We start from the raw sequence: 14,931 nt of genomic DNA on the forward strand, positions 1-14,931 counted from the left end.
TTGCAAGTTCTAGTCGATGAAATTATAGCTCACATATGGTACCTTTAGTTACATTTAATTAAATCTTGTTGTATACCCCTCTAGGTTTCTTCGTGATTAAATAAAAACTGACTAAAAAATGTTTATATCTGTCATTGTAATATTCTTCGATTTTTGAAACAAATCTCTCCGTGAATCAACAAGGAATATTAAATAAAAATTTTTCTTACAATTTCAATTCAATATCTCTGAAGAACAGAAGTTATATATAGTACACTTGTTACAATGATTTTAAATAAAAAGTGAACTTCCTGTTCAAATCATAATACATATTTCCGTACTCTACAAATACTGTATACTCAAGTAAGAGCTTTTCATAGAACGCATAGTTCAACTACAGTAAATTCTTAAAGCACCCTGAATATTTTACATATCCATCTTGCTGTAACCACCCTTAATAAACGAGGGGGAGTGAAACGATGGGACAAGAAGGTGGAGAACGGGGTGATTTCGAACGCTCGTGACCACTCGTGACTGAAATGATAGTTGTAAACAGGAAAGGGTTGTCGTAGGTCGCCTCCCACCACCTCCAGCTTCCTTTTCATCCCCCATGTGATCGCCGAAGTTTCGCAGTTTCTTGGCGCGAGCGGAACATCCATTACTCTTCCGTAGAGGTGGGAAAAATTTGATTTCGATAATAGATGAGAATACAATCGATGTACATACAGTACTTTATTCTCGACGTTTATTCGATCGAACGATTACTCAAATAATTTTTACTATATGTACATATAGTACTTTATTCTCGACGTTTATTCGATCGAACGATTACTCAAATAAATTTTTAATCTTCCAATGCGAGATATAATATCGTTCCATGCTAGGATAGCGAATGAATCCTTTCGTCCATTTATTGAAAATTAAAGTTGACCTCTTAACCGATCTTTAAAAGATTACTTTTGCCTTCTTCTTCGAATTTCATACGTTCTTTGAAGTCCTCTTTCGAATAGTAACATGAAAAAACTATAAACTTTTAATTTTCCACGTTTCTTTTTGGACTACTTTTAAAACAACCTACAGACATCAAACATGATGTATGGTCCACATAGATAAAATAAATTTCATCATTGAATACAGTCGTATCCTGGTAATTCAATTGATAATTTGTACAACAACCAGTGACGAATAAAATGTTATTTACGTCGTCTTTTCAATATACTCTATATCCTACAGAGTTAAGTACACTATTTACAAAATAAGGATGACAAAAACTGGGTAGTTCCACGTCGAAAACACAAAAACAAGTGGGAATTTGGCAAATCCCCTACTTCCATGGCAAACGTGTCTGCTTAGCGCTGAATGACGATTTTCTTTCTAACCAGAGGGGAAAGTGGAAACAAGAGGCTAAAGGGAGAACAAAGCCACAATGGAATTGTTGATGTTGAAGACTCGAAAGGAGTTAGAAAAAGGGGTCGAACGAGGGAAGCGTCGACGGACACCATGGTGAAACGAGATAATTTTCTTAAGCCGGTAAACGTAAAGTGCGGCTACAGAAATAAAGAAAAAATTATCAAAGGAGAGGAGAGTATCAAGTTGAGGTAGGCCATCCTGTTTCTTTCAGTCGTTTGTGCGATCCACGCGATGCCTCGGTAGAGGAGCTGTCGTTCGTCAAGATCAAAAATTATGTTCGTCATTCGTGAAGTTTTTGTAACGTCAAAGGCAATTAACTTACGTCGTTCGGGACTCAGCGAGAGGAGAACGCAAAAGCGAAGGCCAGAAAACTGCTCTTTCGTTTTAAAGTTGGTAGAAAAAAAGAAGCTCCGAAGGGATGTTTGAAAATTAAAATAAATTGGCAGTTTTTGCAAGAACATAATTTGAGCGATGCCAACTTTTGCTAATTCAGTCTACTTTTTCTCATTTTTCACATACACTTAATTTTCCTTCAAATTACATAAACAGTTTCCATTAAATTACGTAGTGATTAAATCATACAAATATTTTCCTTTTATCTTTTATTTGTTAACTTTAAACAATTATATTAAAAAATTTCCTTATAAAATAACCTCACTTTTCCTCTTCATCTATTTTCACGATAAGTCATTATTAAACCCTTTTGCATAAACTCACAATGTCCTCGAGGGTGTTTTCACCCCTAAGACCGGTTACTCTCGGAACAAAAAACAACCCCTTTCACGAGCATCACTCGAACTACATTTCTCCAAGCGTTCGAATTTTTTCGAATTTTCGAGTTGCTCAAAAACATCTCTTGTTAGTCTATAAAGAGAAACTCGTCCGAGATAAGGCCGCAGCGAAAGAAGCTCCCCAGGAAGGAAGACGTTTAAAGGGAAACAAGTGGAGCGACATCGCGAGCACATAAAGAAGGATATACGAGTGCGGAAACTTGTACGGCGTGGAGAGGGGGAGAGGGGTGTATGTGCGCGTCGAAGGGTAGAAAAATGGGGAGGAAAACAGAAGCACGAACTTTCGAATAAGTTAAGAACGTGACATGGGATACAACAAAGGGAGACAGGAATGATTCTAAATCGACCCACATTGGGGCAGGTCGCAACCCCTTTCCTCTCCTTTAATCCCTTTAAACGTTCTCTTGCACGGTGCAACAATTAAATTTGTTGCACCGCGGTTTCTGGGTCTCGTTTCAGATGAAAGATGGAAGATTTGCATTTTTATAGACATAATTTCGTACGGCTCAAAGGTATTCCGGTTTTACCATGCTCTGTCGCTGAATGCCCGCCGAAAGGACGCCACTCGCGTCTCTGGAAACTGAAAACGGATTCCATGCTTTTCATTGAGAAAACCGACACTCGACCGAATAATCGGCCATGTTCGTTGTAAGCAAACGTACCACATCGAGTGGAATGGAAAATTGATATCGGTGAAGGGGTAAAACCGTAGTTTTTAAAGTGGCTGAAGAACCACGGCGAGATCTCCACGAAATTTCAAAACAAAAACGGCCCGTGCTGTTGGGGGAACGATGAAAGCACCGAACAAGAAATAGAGAACCTAGAAATGAGAGGAACGGAACGGAGAAGAGTCTTCTCGCGGGAGAACGTGATGTGGTGTACGGAAAGAAAAGGAGGGCTCTTTGTGTAAACAGGGTCACGTTCGGGTAGGTCACTCACCCTCTCGAGGTTCGCATTATTTGTGTCGCCTCCAACTACTGCAATTTCGAGACTCGAATCATATTAACAGATACTAGGGAGTTAAGGGTGTATCAACATGTAGGAGGCAGGTGTGTTCGTTGGCTTTAAAAGCATTTTTCGCAGTAAAAGGATTAACTAAATTAGGAAATCGAAAGGCACGATGTACGGATTTATAAATCATTTATTTAAATATAAGTTTCCAATTGGACCCATATCAACGAGTTCTCGTAAAGTGTTCGTTATCACCAGGACATTGAAAGATTCAACATTTTTTTCTCCCATCTGTCGAATTATCCCCGACAATGCGAGACGTTACTTTTCTGCAGTTCCACGACAAAGAAAAAGAACGTCCGTTACGATGGACGAAATGCACGATAAATAGGAAAGTTCAGCCGGAATATTATAGAAGCCCGTTCTTCTAGAAAAAGGCAAATACGAGACGACCGAAGGGAAGCGAAAGGAGCAAAAAGAGAATGAATAAAATTGCTTGGCGTGGCATGCAATGAGGACATACCTCGCCCGTACTTTTCCAGAATTATAATTTAGTATGAAGTTAACTTTGAACGAATGTAAACGCTCGGGAGGGTATTCCTCCTCACCCCTTCGCAATTCTACGAAGACGCCGAGGCTCTTTAATGCGGAAGAGAGATTTCTGAAAAATGACTCTAGAGAACGAAAGGGAACCAGAAGCTTTCAGCCACGAATGCAAACGTGCTGCGGCTCGTTGTAAATAGAATCTTTTTGCGTCATTGCTGACATAAGTGTCACGTTTCCTTGGTTAATGGTAGATAAGCGACGTTGCTCGAACGACGTCTCGTGTTTCAAATTTTTCAAGCGTTTTTTTACTCTAATTTAGAGACAAAATTTTAGATTTTAGAGCGAGGATATCGTCCCGAAGGATGTTGGTGAACTTAGGATGACTTCTGTTGCAAGTGTCACTTTTGGGGGTCATTTGTAACGTGGTACCACCAATCTATCGAAAAAAAAAAAAAAATTCATGATTGTTTATTAATGTTCAATTGCAAGTGGGTACCTGCCAGCTAACGATCCTTTCCATTTTCACCGTTAAAAAGTATCCAGAGAAGTTCGCGTTCGAAACAACTTCCAGTGAGACAATTGTTTCTTAATGTTCGAAGAAGTTTTTCAGAAATTTGCATAGTGCACGTATAAAGTGAACTATTTTTGGAAAAAACGTCAGATAAGAGAAGGTTTTGAAATTATAAATAATTAGCGTTAGACCTCAGGAGTCTTGTTAGGGTTAATCGACGACGATTTCTCTTCACGTGCTCGCAGATAGGGTCACACCTCGTTCGACGAATATCGCTCTGTAATACAAAGAAAAGGACCCTCTGGTAGCAAAAGTTTCCTGTTTCCCTCTAGTGGACGTTTAATTTGAATTTTCGAGTATTTTCACGCCGCGTTAAACACTTTTCTAGCGACGAACCAAGACGAGGGCGGCGCACGCACTTGGAGGCGACGATCGATCTTAGACAGGATCGATCGGCAGAGATGACGCCTATAGGCGTCGTGTGCTCACATGGCGTACACCTATCGGTCGGCTACCACCGTTAACGCTAATCAGGAGGCCAGAGGATGCGACGAATACAAAGAAGTTTGGCCACACGAACTGAATTAACGTGCAACCTCCTCGACGGGAATGCAAAAGAGACATGAACCGCTCGTTCTTCCGCAAAACGGTATTCTTCGAAGATTCAGCGACGAAATATTCGCGTGATGACTCAAGAACACCAAAATCGTTGTGTTTAGTTAATGTTATCGAGTTTGTTTTTGCAAGCATTTACTTATTTGTTTGCCCTTTCTAAAAATCATTTATATATTCTTCGAGTAGGATTGAATTATTTGTGTAGTTCTAGATATATACAATTTAATTTTGATATACTGGAAAGAGCCCAAATTAAAGATCGATTAGTTTATTTTAAATCGACCATACTGGTTCAGACTACTTGGAATATTTTTGTTTAATATAGCAGATAGTTATAGCTACATCCACCATCTGGATCCAATGGACATTCTTTACTTCTTTATATTTTTAATTCACTTTATGAACAATGTATTATAGAGTACATATTATATTCAATATACAGAGCAAACGTTTCTTCATGTATGCCAATGTATGTAAATTTCTATATAGTGAAACATAAGTATAAAAATATTACAATTTCTAACAAAATAATTAGATTTTATCATATCGTATTAAAGGGAGGAGACGAAATATACTTCTCGGTATAATTATTCCAAGATCTTTTCATTATTTCTGTTATATTCTAAATTCAATCTTACTTTGATACTTGATGAAATTCTGGATCTTTGATCACATGCGTGTTTTAGATATGGAAATATGTCCGTTAAAAGTTCAAATATAGCGTGGCACGATAAACAACGCGCGAGCAACGACGCAAAGTGATAGGCAGTACCGCTATGAATTCAGTGTTATTTCGGACGTAGTGCCCCGTATCGTGTGACATCTGTAGCGGAAAACGCGCAAGGGCGTGGGACTGCAGATATTGCATAGCGTCTATCATTCCCTGGAACTTCATAATAATGAAAAGTATCAGAGACAGTGGCAGCGTGTAGATATTAAATTCTTCATTGTTGCTCCAACACTATCGCCGCGACGGACCGTTTGGACGCGTTAAATAATAAAGTACATACAACGCAAGACGTGCGAGGTGGATGCGTTATGCAACTACGTTCCCGTTTCACAAAATTGATCTCTATTTTGTCGAACGTCGCCTAACTTTCTTTATTTTGGAATAGAAACGAATAGAAAGTGGACTATGATCTACGCATGAGCCGTTTGGTGCATGAAAATTGAATTCGCAGAGGCATGTATTGAAAGAAATGTGTTTCAAATATTTCCTGTAAGGGTGAACTCAAGAAGGCATGTTTAAAGAAAAACGTATTTTATGTTTCATTTGTTAAAAATGTTTAGAGAAAGCTACACCCTAAAATATTTTCCACAAGGGCAAACTCAAACGAACGCGTGTTCAAGAAAGAGTGTATTTTGGATATTTTCGACGAAGATGAACTCAAGAAATAGATCTCGTGCCTCCTTTGGTATGTGCCTATTTAAATAAAAATCGAAAGGTTTCTTGCATCCTTTGGTAGCATTTCAAAAATAAAAAATCAATTTTCAACATTTTTTCAACTGAATAAAGGCCACATACATTAAAGGGTTGATATACAATACTGCTCTGTACAATACTCGTCCTCGGCTGAATCTTAATCATTTCAATTCTTCAGCACCCAAGACCATATGCAGCCACCCTCTATCGAAATCGAACGATATTCTCGATCACTCTGGACAAACAGGCCCCGTCACACGATATCGTACCGTTAGGTCGTCCACCCTCCTCTGGATCTCATTGTCGTTTCGCACATTGTACAGGGATTTCGGTACAGGTACGTGGGAAGATGCTCGATCGAGCCGAGCCAGAAGAGGACTCCCATTATTGCGTCGATAAACGACAGAAGGTTACCTACGCGATCGAGATCGAGCTCGAACTTCTAATAAAAACTAAAAAAGAAGAGAAATCCGTATCGAGACACGACGAGGGCGTGGGTCGACGTATCGCTTTTCGTATGATTCTCAATGACCACGAAAGGTTTCCGTCGCAGACGAAAGCGGAAGAGGGAGGGGGAATGCACTTATTGTACTCTGTAAACGTCTGTCTATCGCGAGCACGATATCCGAGAGCAACGTGTACCGTTGGGATCCACGATGGAATACATTTATTCGATGGACACAACCATGGAATCGCGGAGTTTCCTTTTCTGGAACTGTCCACCCTTTCCGAAGGACCAGACACTGGTCACATTTCTCAAAGCATTATTGTTTCTATACTTTGAAATAGAACGAGCATGTGATGCGTCGTGAATATCATGAAAAATTCTCCAGTCATGTACTTGTAAACACATTCTTGGCATACGTGTTTAATCAAAATAAAATACTACGAGAAATAATACGAAGTCGTGATTTTGTCGCAAGAGCTCACGAACTCCCACCAACACGTAGTGAATTACAGTTTGAGAGACACTGATCCAAGAGTTCCCTGGTAACGGTACCACATATGCCACAAAAGACCTTCAATGAATTCTAAAACATCAAAAAAGCGTACTGCTTCCACAATTTCATAAAAGACAATTTGTAACACTTGTACAGCTAAACCCCTGGAAAAAGAAGAGGCTGCACCTTTATTCGCCAATCGTAGGGATCATTTCTACGTTACTGATCTATAGAATGTGCAGCAGTTGAACACCGAACCAACAGTGTCTAAAATAGCGTACGCTGGTATAAAAGTTCAGACACAGGTTCAGAATAATCCATTAATAATTAGTGGTAGCAAGTAATAGCAACGGTTTTCCTTGATCGATAAATAGCAAACTTTGAGTCTGGTCAATTTGGAAAAATCGCATAATTCTTAATACATCGAAAGAATTTTATTGGAAAGAATGTTACTAGGATTTTCGTAGATTTCTCGTACTTTAATATCGATTATTTAGCGTCTATTACACCATTTTTGAAAGTATTTAATTCATTTCAAGAACCATTCCTAATATACCCAAGAAGAGTGGAAAATGCAATCGATATGAATAAAAACAAATGAATTTTAAATAAATATACCAGTAATTCTTTCCCGTAACTCAAGCTAAACGATTCCCTTCATCCCAAGGACTCTCTAGAAAGTTTAGAAACCACTTCAAACCATCTTACTTATTCAAAGGACAATCTTCATCGAACAGTATCGTGACATTAAAAAGATTCAGAACCACTGCTGGAAGGGTTGCCTGGTAACGGTACCACAGTCTCAAAAGGGCTTCACCCAGACCTGAAATGTCAAAAAAGAATACGGTGCCTGTGGTTTCGTAGGCAACGCTTTGTATCAGCCTGTATGCATACACGAAAGGGTCGAGTTCTGATACCAGTGAACTCCCAAGATGAACGAACGGCAGAAATTATTTTATCGCGAGCGACAAGGCCCCTAGGTTATACAAGTTGTTTAGAAAGTTCCGTTTCTCGCGAAGTTTGCTTAATTCATTCTCGTGCTCTCGCCTAAGTCGCGTATACATATAGATATGCGAACGAATTTGGTCGGGGGGACCCTGACGCGTGTCTGTTTACCGGTTCTGCCGCGCGAGCGGTGAAACGACGGATTACAGTTATTCACACGCGGTCACTGTCAATGACCCGTGGCTTCGACGTTTCCTGACTATCCACAGAAAAGCAATCAGTTGGCTAATGGAGTTATGCCTTCGTCCGCGAGTCAATTAACCAAACGGTCAAGAAATTTCAATAAGGAACATACGGTAAAGATTTCGTCGCTTTCAGCCAAACATATGAACACTCTTTTAATGTTTGGCAGGAAGGATTTAAGTAGATCCAAGGTGATTTTAATCCTTCGAGCGCCAAGGAGCGACGTATCGTTGCTTGAAGCTGTCGATCATAAATACGTCTGTGGAAATATTAAAAATTTTAAATAAGCTTTGTTTTAAATAATTTGTTTTAAATAAGCTCTTTCTATCAAGCATCAAACGATTACTCTAAAGAAAAGGGATTTAATTTCCTATATAAACATCCTTCGCGTAAAGTAAAATTCACAAACAATTCTCACAAAGCAGGAGTCTCCCGGAATAATTACCAGAACAAGCCATTTAATTAGAAGGGATTCAATTCCTGATATAATAATTCTTCTCTCGAAATTCCCAAACTATTCAACCCTCGCGCCGTCCATCTCCAGACGGCTCCGAAAATCTCTGGGAACAATTAGAACTCTTTCGAGGCAACGGTAAAGAAATATCTCCCAATTTTCACGAAACAGAAGGCTCGCTGGATCTCCCGACGGCTCGCTCGTTAACCGTCCAAGAACAGTCAAAGCTCGAGAAGGAAAAATTAACAAAAAAGGATAGCGGATGGTGGAAAAGGGATGATCGAGGAGGGATGAAGTTCTCCGCGTTGCCAGAGGGCCATAGGCCTCGAGGGGGCGTGGGAGGGGGGATGGGGGCGGCAAAGGAAGAAGAGAACCGGAGAGCGCACTTTCCGTCTTTTCTCATTCGAGAGAACAAGCCTGACGGTGCTGCACGCTGAAGAGCTGAAGAAGAGAGGCGAAGAGAGGAGCGAGAGACGAAACTGAGCGATCGATAGGTATGTACGTATGTATGTACGCGTTATGCATATATAGGCGCGATCGATGCGGGCTTAGGCGCTGCGAGAATGAGCGATATATAGGTACGTAGGTAGGTGGGTAGGTAGGTAGGTAGGTAGGTTGGTAGACCATTGAAAGCGTGCAGGGATGTACCGTTAGCCGCGTCAGCCACCGATATATGACTATGCCCATTGAAATTCCTGTCGTCACCCGAAAACGAGCAACTCCGCGCGCGGAATTGCTGGCGAAAGATCGCGCCGAACGCCTCCGCGCTCCTAGCCGACCGAAGAGCGCCCCTGAACGCCTTTAAAGTTAATGGATACCGAAAGTAACGACACAGTTTGGGTGTGTATTCGTCGGAGGGACGGGAATATTGTTTTTCGAGTCCGAAATGGGTGGGAGAGTTGGAGAACGTAACGTTGCGCCCTTTATGGTAGAGAACAAGAGCAAAGATGGCTTATCTTTTATGACGCGGAAAGATTGCCATAGAAACTATGAATGTACTGATAGTTATTTATATGTAGCTTTAAATTTCGATTAAATTGCAGGAGATAATTTTGAGAAGTGGTTAAATTGTCAGTCCTGCAACGGAGTAAACAAATACAGGCATCATTGTATTATTCACTAGGCTCAGTATAATATACACTTGAAAGAATGCACCGAATGTCTGAAATTTATTGATTTGCTATATTTCTATTGAATTAGGTGATGAATATACCAATTCTAAGTCTGAATTTGTCACTAAATTTATCGCATAAACGAAACACATGGATACATCCCTTCTTAAAACTATATAAAGTATCAATTTCTCTGGAATCGATCGTCAAATGATAATCTTGCCAACCATTGCATTGAAGATAAGACACAATAAAAACAAAAATATTAGTTCTCTAGTAGTTAGTTATTAGAGTTATTTTTCAGATATCCAATGTGCACCCTCTGTCCCCAAAAGAAAGGAGATATGTAAACAGAGATCTCAATCAAAGTGACAGCAGCAGTCTTGGCATTGCCGCGAGAGTAAATCTGGAAAAGAAGTCGTGGAAAGTGTACGCAGAGACGGAAAATATTTTATTCGCTGTTCGATTGGCATTCCCCTTGCAACAGCGTGGATTGTTTCGTTGGAGATGCGACGATCGCGCAACCGCCTCGTGAAAGCGGCGTATCGCTTAACCCGGTGACTTCATCGAGGATTTTCGGGATTCGTAAAATTCCCACGACCTCCAACCATTATTGTCGCAATCCACGCGTTGTCATGGTGCAACGACATTCGAAAATAAACATTCGAGCGACACGTACATCGAATGCGACTTACCGAACCTCGATTTGCGTGTTTCCAGCGGGTAAACCATGAAACTAATGAAGCTGCAGTCTCGAACAACCAGACAAATCTTTATCAACGGATTTTTTATACATATTTAATTACTATTTAGAAGCGTTGGAGAACATTTTTGTCGTGTTCGACAAATGTGCGCCTTCTAGTTTGCCTTGTAAACTTACAGTTCCATAAAGTTGATTTAGTACTGTTGTTATAGTTTCTGAAATTAATGTTCGGAGAATGGTTGTTCACGATCTTTATATTAAGGCGTTTGTCTTTTCAAATTTTTAAGCTTGAATGTCTGAACATTGAAACCTCATGTGCTAAGAATAATAGGAGAGGGAACATGCACCTTTAAATAGATTTGTCGAATGATAGGAGAACGTATACATTCTCAATTAAATTTACCAAGCACTAGAGGGATAAATATATTCTCGAATGTAATTATCAGATAACAGATAGGATAAATACATTTTCCAATGTATTTAACAAATAATAAAAGGATGTATATTTTATAAACATATTTTTGAATATATATATATTGATTATTGGAAGAATACGTAATACGTATTTTATGAATATATTTTCGAATTTATTTATAAAGTGATAGGAGGTTAAATATACTTTCGAATATATTGATTGGATACTAAAAAGATACGCAACATCATCGAATATAGTTACCGAACAATTAGAAAATAAATAAACTTTCATATCGTCTTTCATAAGATATTCCAAAAAAAGGTTCTCATAAAGTAATTAGCATCCTTGAGCCCCGACAAGTGTAGATCCGCCACCGGTATCCAGCGCTCAATTAAAAGGTTAGGGGAAGGGGGCCAATCGAGATTTTCCCTTGGCTCGAACGACCATAAACGAAAGTCTGCGAGGCAGGGACAGTACCTGTCGCTCGAAAATTCATTGCCATTTGCAGACAGCCGGGTGTGCATACCTGCTCGACGACGAAATGAATCGAGACATTGTCGTAGGCAGCTTTCACGCAGCCGAAGACAGGTTCGTTGCGCTGTTTCGGCACCGTTACGACCAGCGAGGTGAAATTTACAAGGAGCACGGTCGTAAATTAAGTCACGCCGAATGCGGATTTGACGACCTGGGTGTCGTTCGTGCTCGAGGAACGAATCTCGGTCTCGGTCGATCCTCCATTGCCACTGGAGACTTTGGACCTTCTTCGACTAATTTTTTTCTAAACGACGGTTTTTCTTTTGGCTTGTCTTTTGTTTTTTTTTTCACCCGCTTGTTTATGGTGCCTTTCAGTTGTGAGACGATTTCTCCTGCCACCGCGTCACCACCGTTACGTGCGATCTGGGAATCCCAGGAATTTCAACGATGAAGTGCTTCCTGTATCCTTTTTGGGGATTCGCGTGCTACGTTGGGAATGATAAGGGGTTGTCTATATCTTCGAATAAAATTATCAAATAATAGGTGGATAAATATATTTTCGAATGCATTTATCGAATAATAAAAAGAAAAGTATGTCATATTAACAGCATTCCTGCTTGATTAAAGAAATATTGGATTGTTGTTACATTTACTGATTACATATGAAATACATATGAAAGAAGGTGGGCAGCTGTTGTCGAGGACCAGACACAGCCGCAGCTGCTTCGTTGAGGTCAGCCTGAAGTATCCCTATAATCTTATTCCACAAAGGAATAACTGGATTCAAGTATTGCATCTATCGAATGAACCATGAAGGAAATACATAAAAAATCAAGGGACTGATATCACTTTCACGAGAAATATTCAGTATCTTTTTATTCCTATTCGAGAGAATCTTGAATACAGTTGATCTCATTGACAGGGTGTGTGACATATAGATTGCTTTAACAAATTTTTCAATCTTTCACTTTCGAAACATGAAACGTTTTTTGAAAGATCGAATAAATCAAGCAATGAAAACTTGTCTGCAGTACTTCTTAAAGAAAAAATTTTTTCACGCCATGGGTGACAGAATAGACGACTGTCCATATTCTTCTGAATCCAAAGACATCCGATGCTATTACGACTCACGACGGGATTAATAATAAAGATAGTTTTGCACGATTCGCGGACAGATTCGCTGGTCGATCCTGCCTCTCTTGGGGTTCCCGCTTGCATCGAGGCGGGAGCCCGACGAAAATGAGAAAGAAAAGGGGCGGAGAGGGAGGGGTGGAGGAAGCAGAACGAAGAGAAAGGGAGTATATATTTAGTCGAGTTGGACCGATGCCAAGCTCATCAACGAAAATGAAATCTGGGTCTCTCTCTTTCTTTCCCTTTTCCTCCCACCCTCTGGCAATCCTTTTCTCCTTTTTCCTCTCTCGTCGCCAATGCTAAAACGTCGTCCACTCGATATATGCACGCCGACCTGTGCCGTCGAGAATTCGACTGTTGCCCTTCTCTCGTACAAGTTTCTCGGTTTCGTGCTTTCGATTCGCATTAAAACGCGCTCCTTCACCGCCACCGGTGGTAGACGAAGCGAAATGGACGCGGTGGAAGCTCGAGTGGCCACTCCAGTCTGGCGTTTTGGAAAATCGATATTTTCTTACGTTTTCTTGTAGTTTGGGGTCTTGGAAATGTTTCACTGAGAGATTTTATTAAAATTCGTGGAAGTAAAGCGAGTATAAATGTTTCAACGCGCGGAGGTCGAGTAGATGATATGTACCGGTGGTAAGTGAAAAGAATGCATCCTCATGAGGGCACTATAAGGAACGTCACCTATCGGTAGGCGCATAATTTTATTTCGGAAACATGAGAATTAGTACGTGACAGAATCAATGGGCTGGACTCATTCTTCTCGCAACCCAACGGTACATTTAAAGTGAGAACTGTGAGTTTTTCAAACTTCCTGATAATAAAACTATGTTGTGAGAAAGGTACGAGCATGGGTGGAATAACTTTCAAAATTGTAGAAACAAATAAAAAGATGATACTGTAATGCATTTGTGTATGTTTTTCGATAGCAATGTCCACCATATAAGTGTTTCGATTCCGCAATCAATTAATACCTAAAGTACCAAAAACAATCAAAAGTTTCGAACCAATATTGTAAATACTTCCTCCTTTATAAAATTCCAAAGGAGCTCTAAAAGTCCCCTAAGGTTGCCTATAAATTCGAAATATGAGAGAATAGTTCCTTTCAGAAGGAATTTCAATTTCGACTAAATTCACAATGACGCGCGTTTCGAAGAGACGAAGCTAATTTAATTTTCAGCGATCCCACGTGGGACGCGTAATTAATTCCATCGATTTCTTTTTAAAATCGATTTTACGATACGTCAATCCTTGCCGGAGAAATCGCAGGTGGTCGAAACTCGTTGCAAGCAGAATGTTACGGGAATCACGATCAGAATATTATTCGTTATAATTGCGAAGCAGTCACATGTCAGTGTGTAATTAAACAGCGTGTTATTATCGTATAATTGCTTACCCGTACGTCCGTTGGCTCGAATAAAATATATTAACTATTACGTAAGCGCGTGGCGTAACGCGGCTCTCAGTTGCACGACTACTCGCGCCAGTTCGCATTTAAAAAAGCCAACCACCGAGCACACCCTTTTGATCTTAAAAATTCTCAGAAACGTAACGGTTCGTTACGGTAATCGGACCGTGGATGGCTCAATTAAAAGTATACAGTAAATTTCTTTCAACTACGAAACGTGGTATCGGAGAACTCGTTTAATCAATGTTTACGGACTTTGGGAAATTGAATCACAGACGAACTTTAACACGTTTCTGGAACGTCTAAGGGAAAAGTATTCTAATTTCTTTGTTAGTCCTCGCTACGCCTATCAACTCATACCTAATGAAATACAACTTCAAACATGTTTAAATCAGCACTAGAACAGAAATTACCCGAGGCTTGATGAAATGGAATGATTCACCTAAATAAATCAAAAGTTTTGCCTTAAAACAGCGAGGACCCAGCATGTGGGGTCAAATAAAATTTAAGATACTGGTTTTCGCGAGTTGCGCAACGGACTCCCGTCGATGGAGCGGCGGGTTCGGCAAGTAGCCAAAGCTGGAACGTCGTGCAACAAAGAGAAAGACTCGACGAAAGAAGAGGAAAAAAAAAGAGAAAAGGAGAGTCTCCGGGTCCCAATTGGGCCTGGGCCTGGGTCCGGAAACGATTGGGCTGCCGCAGGCAGGGAAAGCGGCGACTAACTTGACAGATGTTTTCTCCCTTTGCGTTCTCGTGCCTTAGCCGCTCTCGAACGCCATCGGCGATCCCGCGGGTGAGTATAGTATGCAGATCGACCGCCGCCGTTCTTATTCAGAGCACTATAAATTACTTATCGACGGATACCTCTACATGGTGCTA

The 14,931-nt window shown here is 40.3% G+C and overlaps 1 protein-coding gene across 5 annotated transcripts in view; it reads right to left on the reverse strand.

The window, feature by feature from the left end:
* Positions 1-14,931, reverse strand: part of LOC128891350 (probable nuclear hormone receptor HR3) — a 145,052-nt gene that overhangs the window by 106,172 nt on the left and 23,949 nt on the right. The gene's annotated exons all lie outside the window — the stretch shown is intronic.

This window comes from Hylaeus anthracinus, unplaced genomic scaffold (assembly GCF_026225885.1).
Source record: "Hylaeus anthracinus isolate JK02 unplaced genomic scaffold, UHH_iyHylAnth1.0_haploid 12001, whole genome shotgun sequence".
NCBI classification, from domain to species: domain Eukaryota; kingdom Metazoa; phylum Arthropoda; class Insecta; order Hymenoptera; family Colletidae; genus Hylaeus; species Hylaeus anthracinus.